The sequence below is a fragment of the Pollicipes pollicipes genome, unplaced genomic scaffold, assembly GCF_011947565.3.
Source record: "Pollicipes pollicipes isolate AB1234 unplaced genomic scaffold, Ppol_2.1 Scaffold_2555;HRSCAF=2994_pilon_pilon_pilon, whole genome shotgun sequence".
In the NCBI taxonomy this organism is placed as follows: domain Eukaryota; kingdom Metazoa; phylum Arthropoda; class Thecostraca; order Pollicipedomorpha; family Pollicipedidae; genus Pollicipes; species Pollicipes pollicipes.
The window spans coordinates 24750720-24757121 of record NW_023596136.1 but is presented as its reverse complement, the minus strand read 5'-3'; positions in this window follow the sequence as shown (position 1 = coordinate 24757121).

The following is a 6402-nucleotide window of genomic DNA, read 5'->3' as shown; positions in this document are numbered from 1 at the left end:
TGGCGTGTTTAATGGATATGTTGGTATACCTCCTTATTAGAATCATGCATCATGTTCCATTGCCTGCATTGCGTAAAGCCAACAAATTTAGGAAAATGGCGCTTGCTGGACAAACATTGCTAAACTTGAGAAAACGTTCAGCAAACATTGCTGTTGGCAATGCTCGGCAAACATAGCCAAATCGTCCGACACTGGGCTTTACGAATGGTTATCGAACTAAATGATTTTGTGCAGCATAGCTGCAGGTCTCGCGAGACCACAGCAGCCCCTGGAGAGGTGTGCTGAGGAGACCTAAGCCTGATTGATTGGTTTATGTGCATTAAGCGTCAAACGGGGCTCATGCCATGCTTCCCGGACTGAATAGAGACTGATCCCCGCTCCCACACAACGCCTTGTGTCCATACTTCTTGTGACTTAAACAAAGTCAAGGACGGGCTGCATTTCAACAGCGACTTACAAGAGCCTGGTCGGTTACTTAATGGACGGCCCGGGCTGGAGGTTCATTGGCTTAAGTAATCGTGGACTTTGCGATGGATGATCTTTATCTAAGATAAATCAAGTGGTGAAGAGTGAAGCGTCGGCATACAGTCTGTTCACGTGTCTGTCATTGCCAATCACGAAGGCAAGACACTGCATTGCCATCCATCAAAGGGCCTGGAAGCCGCAATAAAGCTTCTGACTAATTCGGAGCGTAAGCTTTATTTCCTTGGTAACAGGTGTGCTTTTGGAGTCGCAAATCCAGCCCTCGCGTGCTCGAGGCGTATTTTGGTAGAGCCGTGCTGAGCTGGTGTGGGTGGCAGGGGTTTTCATCCCTGTTTTGAATTTCCTGATGCCAACGGGATTATCTTTTCTAAACCGCTTAAACCTTTCGCAATTTCCACGGACTCATGGTGGCCTGGCTTGCAATGCACGAGGTCGTCTTGCCAGAGCAAACTCGGGCTGTAAGCCGGTTATCATGCAACTCGCCGAGTCTGCAAGGAAGCGCGCGCTCACTTCGATTCATGAGGCATGGGTAAAATGGTAGGGACATAGGACATGGACCATGGGACATGAAACATGGGACAGGGGCATGGACTATGGGACATGAAACATGGAACAAGGACATGGGCCCTGGGACATGAAACATGGAACAGGGACATGGAACATGACACATGGGACATAGCAAATGGAACATGAGACAGGGGCATGGGACATGGGACATAGGACAGGAGGCAGGGACATGGGACAGGGGTGCGCGGCTCACGCAACGTCCCATGGTCACGATGGACAGGTACCTGTGCGTAACAATGATGTAACTGGCGACCACAACACTCGTTTGTGATTGCCCAGCGCGTCAGATTATTACCCCGGCGGCGCTCTGAGCTGGGGGCAACATTAGTGGAGTATGGCAACACAACAGGCAATTTGCCACGTAGGGCGTACTCTGCTCACCACGCTGGTTCCTGCTCAGTGGACTCCAGGCGCAGTGCTCAGGCCGATGGCACCACCAGTGCTCTTGAAGTCTGCGGCCATAGGACAGCCCAGAGCTAAGTCCAGTCAAGCATTATGACAGGCTGGGGCGCCGTGACATTGTGTGTGTGGAGGTGCAAGCAAGGAGGTGTATGCAGAGCGCAGTCTCGAGACGCCCCGAATCCAAGCGTTGGTGTTGTGAGACGCGGAGTGAAAATGGCTGTTCAAAGTAATGGCCAAGGACCCGCCCCTGGACGTTCCCTCCTCACGGGTCTCTGCTTCCCTGCCGCCTTGGCGCCCCTTCGCGTGCATTCTCTTACGTCACAGCCTCGCGGGCTCTCCGTTCTCCGTCATATCCGGAAGCCTCCCGTGCGCCCGTGACTCGATATCCATAATCTCCAGCACTGCCTCCACGGGCCTCTCTCTGGCAATGCACCACAGTCTAATTCATCTGCACCTCCCCCCCCCCCCCCCCTGCCGTGGTATCAGCGCCTCCAGCATGCGTCCTCTTCCCCTCCTCAGCCTCTCTTGCTCTGTTTCTGCGCCTTCATGTGTCTCCTGCGCAAGCACCTCATCTGCTCCTCTATCTTTGTCACGGCGCCTCCTCCGTGCCTTCTCTCCCCTCTGTACCACACCGGGCGCCCCACACCTCCCCGCTCCTCTGCCTCGTATCTGCAGACTGCACCTCCTCTGCGCCGTCGGCACCGCTCTTCGTCGTGCGCCGTAATTGAATCAGTAAGGTCTAATCAGGCGGGCTGCGATTGGCTGGAGATGACAACATTAGCCCCGTCGCCCAGGCAACGGCGGCGGCGGCCGCTGGTAATCGACCGACGCTGATCCTATTATGGCAGCCGGGCGGCCGGAGAAATCCGCCAGTGTCGCACCTAATTCCTGTGCGTATCGTTCACGTCAGCCGAGTCCGGTCAGAGTGTTGGCGCGGTGCCAGCTCCGGACAAAAGATTCCGTGGATATAGACGGCGAATGATGGCGCGCTGCGACACGGATTTGTCTCTTCTTCACTCAAGGATGTTTAAATATAGACGTCTGGTGCTGGACCGGCAGCAAAAAATTGTGTAAGGACGTCAACTGACGTCGGAAGTGGGGCCGGAAAGGGAGGCGGCTGAGGAACATTTTCTGCCTTACTACCTTGGGAAAATTTAGCATTAGACCTTGTGCGATGCATAAAAAGAAGCGAGGTCAATATGATGCTTTCCCCTCACCATGGTCTTAAATTATCCGCCTCGACGACCCTCGCCGGTCGCTCCATCTGGTTGCATATGAAGTCACACACGTTTATGCAACGCTGAGAACATTTTTCAAGAAGGGGCAACGCAGGCAGCGCAGGGAACGCATGGAACAAAACGTGAAGCCGTTGCTCACGGCATCTGTCATGCCCTTTTCTCTTGAATCCAGTGTGTTCGAGCCCTGGCGTGCCCCCCCCCCCCTCCCCCAACAAGAGTGGAATGAAATGAGAATGGGATGAAATTGTATGGGAGATGTCCGTGCTTCCGTAAGGACCGAAGTAGAAAGACCACCGCCAGTACAAAGACGGATATACATATGTATATATATATATATATATATATATATATATATATATATATATATATATATATATATGTGTGTGTGTGTGTGTGTGTGTGTGTGCGTGTGTGCTTATAACAGAAAGGTTTTCTAGCCTGTTGACTTGAGAAGGAAAGCTTTAGAGGTGGAAGTTATTTGAGTCCTTTCGGCTTTGTTTTGTTGTTGTAGGGGAAGTCATTAAGGTCCTTTGCTGACAGTGGCTAATGGCGAACCATCCAGACCCGCAGACTTGTCGATTGGTAATCCACCAGCATTCACTCAACTCGCAACATTTGTGAAGACGCAGATGCTGCTTTTAAGTAATTCGTATTTTTTACGGCGACTTACATTTCCAATGAAACCTCCCAGTTCATACAATCCCGCTTTATTGCCTGCCCGCGTCTCTGTCTGCCCGTGTTTCCGACCGGCTCTTCGCCCCCTCCCCTCCCCTCCCCCTCCCCGTCCCCCGCGGCGCCGCCACCGCCGGGGACATCCGGACAGCAATCTGGACGCGACCGACGCCATTCAGCAATATTTTATCCGCAGATCATAATCTAATACGAGCGGTTACAATTGCATTAGCCGCTCGTCCCGGGAGCGCCGATTGGATTAGTTACCCATTTGCGGTACCGTCCGACGGTGAAATGTGAAACCAATGGGCCGGCGGCGATCCGATTCCGGCTGCGCTGCTCGCGCCGGCAATTTGTTTTAGTTCTTGATGGCATCGCTTCTGCGCGGTATGTGCAAAAGCGAGGAGGGGAGGGGAGATCGTCGGCAACTGCACGGGAGGCGGCGCTGTTGCCGGCGGACCGCCCCGGCGGAGGGGGTGGCGGTGGGTCGGTCGTAGGTTGTAGTGTAGTGGTGTAGTGTGACGCTGTAGTGGACTCGCGAGTAGGTTGGCGTGGTCACGCCGGCATGGTTGCGGGGTTGAGTGACGGACGGCACGCCGCCGCTAACGTCCTGTGGTCTGCGCGGACATCGGCGCCGTGGCATGCTGCATTGTAGGACGGGCCAGGGCACTTGAGAATCGCGATACGCGAGTCTTCGTCCATGACTTCCATGGAGCTGTCGCCTCAAGGAGGTGTGATGGGACGTTTAAATAGAACCCTCATCCCAACGAAGGTGTTCTTAATAGCTCTGCGCGGTTGTGGGACACGGTTCGTTGACCAGGCACTGGGGCGTACGTTCTTATTTGGTTGAGGAGGAGTGGGGGGCTGCCCCCCCCCCCCCCCCCAGAAAAAAATCAGCATCAGCCTCCCCCCTCAAAATGAGCAGAATGTTAGCCAAATGCGGAGAAGCCTCGTCACGTTGGTGTATTCTGGGGGAAACGTGCGCCATCTTTCTCCGCTCAGCCCTTCCCCAGCTCATTTTAAAAATAACTGCGGCCTGCGGATGGCCAATTTATGATCCAGAATGCTCGGAAGCTGCTGTGGCAAGTGGTTGAGACGGTAGTGATTCCTGCGATGTTAATTATGTTGCTGTTCTCTCACATCACTCCCTTTTCCGAGCCATGGGCTATCACCTATCATCGGATCGATTTCCATTTTCTTCATACCTTGTCTGATGAGCCTGTGGAGGATACCAAACCTCGCCATATTGATCACTAGCCAATTCCGGATCAAGCGACTGAAAGGAGACAACAATTAGCTGCTTCGGCGACGGCGACAGGTATCGCGTTTCAACGACACACGTTATGACCTCAAAGGCAGAATGAGGTATCACAGAAACCTTCAGCATCGTCCCAAAAGGGCGAGCGGTATTTCCCCACCCGTCACCTTCAATGCCGACCATTAAACTCAAGTCTTCGGGTTTCTCCTAATTGCGGCCCATTGGCCGCGACCCGCGTCCGCATTAATCGTCGTCAGATGGCGTCCATTTGAAGCAGAACGCGGCCGGCGGCCAGCACCGCTGACGTCTCTCAATGGGCACCCGACCCGCCGCGCGTCACCGGAAGCCCCCTCCCCTCCCCCCCCGCCCCCGCCGGCAGGAGCCCAACTGTCTGGGGCGCTAATCGCGTCCCGGCGCCCACTTACGGCCGGGCTGCGCGCAGGTCGCCGCCGGGCCCGTGAGGCGGCAGCCGGGTTCCCGGCGGCGCGCCGCGGCACGCCAGAGCCACCGCGGACAGGTGTCCGAGCGTGGGGCGTGCCGGCCGGACGCGCGAACAAAACGCGCGCCGCCGGGCGGACCGCGCTGCGCTCCGCGTCGCGCGGGCTTGACCGCGTATCCGATCGACCGTGTGAATCGGTGAGCCGGCGAGCCCTGGCGCGGATGGCGGATGGAATGCGGCTGACAGCAGGCTGGTCGCGTGCTTCCAGGAACGGGGGACGCGGGACATTTCCCTGCCCTTGTGACGGGATTTGACTTGCGGGCGTTCAATTGCCGGCGTTTGTGCCGGTGGGGTAAGCGCTCTTTTCAGCTCTATGCGTGGTTGTCGGATGAGAGCTAAGTACCTGCGTCAACACCTGGGCACTTAGTGTCACCGATGTGCCGTTTAAGGCTGCTTTCGCGGAAAGCGCATCGCGCGGGGAGAAGAGTGCACTAGGGGGCTAGAGGCGTTCAAAAACAGATTCAACCTATAACGGTTTGTAAGTGCAGTTGTTAAGTTATGTCGCATGGTATATGCCCTCCTGCGCAGACGCTGTTGGCATTTGTTCGAGGTGTTCGGCTAATTCCAGCCTAAGCTAATTCGGGTCGGTTATTCGACGAATTCCAATGAGCCATCAATCAAAACCTATTCTGCCCACGACCTTATTCGTAGGGAACCATTCCTTTTTCGCATACGAGGGTGAAACAGCTCCGCAAATCACGAAGGGAATTTTAGTAATGGCAGTTTATAAAGGCAAGAGATACGGTTTTTCGTATTCCAATATGTTAACAATTGAAATTTATGCGTGTGCGTAATGTGGCAATGGGATGGGTCAGTCACAATGGACACATTAATGAAAAGAAACAAATTGGTGTGGTACAGGAGCACACAATTTTTTCGTATCATATAACAAGACCACCTGTTTTCAGTCCAGTCACGTTAAAAATGTGTTTATCCCGATTATTCATCGTACACGTTTGACTCGCAACACACTAATGCATGTGCAAATATGACAAGGGGCAAATGCCCGCGGTGCCCCTTTGAATACGGCCCTGAGTCCACAAACATATATCATCATCACCAACGTACAGCGATCGCAACCAGGGCTTTAAAGCTTGTAAGTCATCTCCCACGCGACCGAAGAGTCGCACACAAATAGTCACCACACAAGGATTATGTCAAGCGGTATCCAAAAAAAGGTTGACTTGGAGTGTGTCTGGCTCAATATGTCAGATGATATGCGATAAGGAACATTGCGTAAAAAACACGCATTGGCTTAGAAAAAAACTGCAAATAAAAAGTCA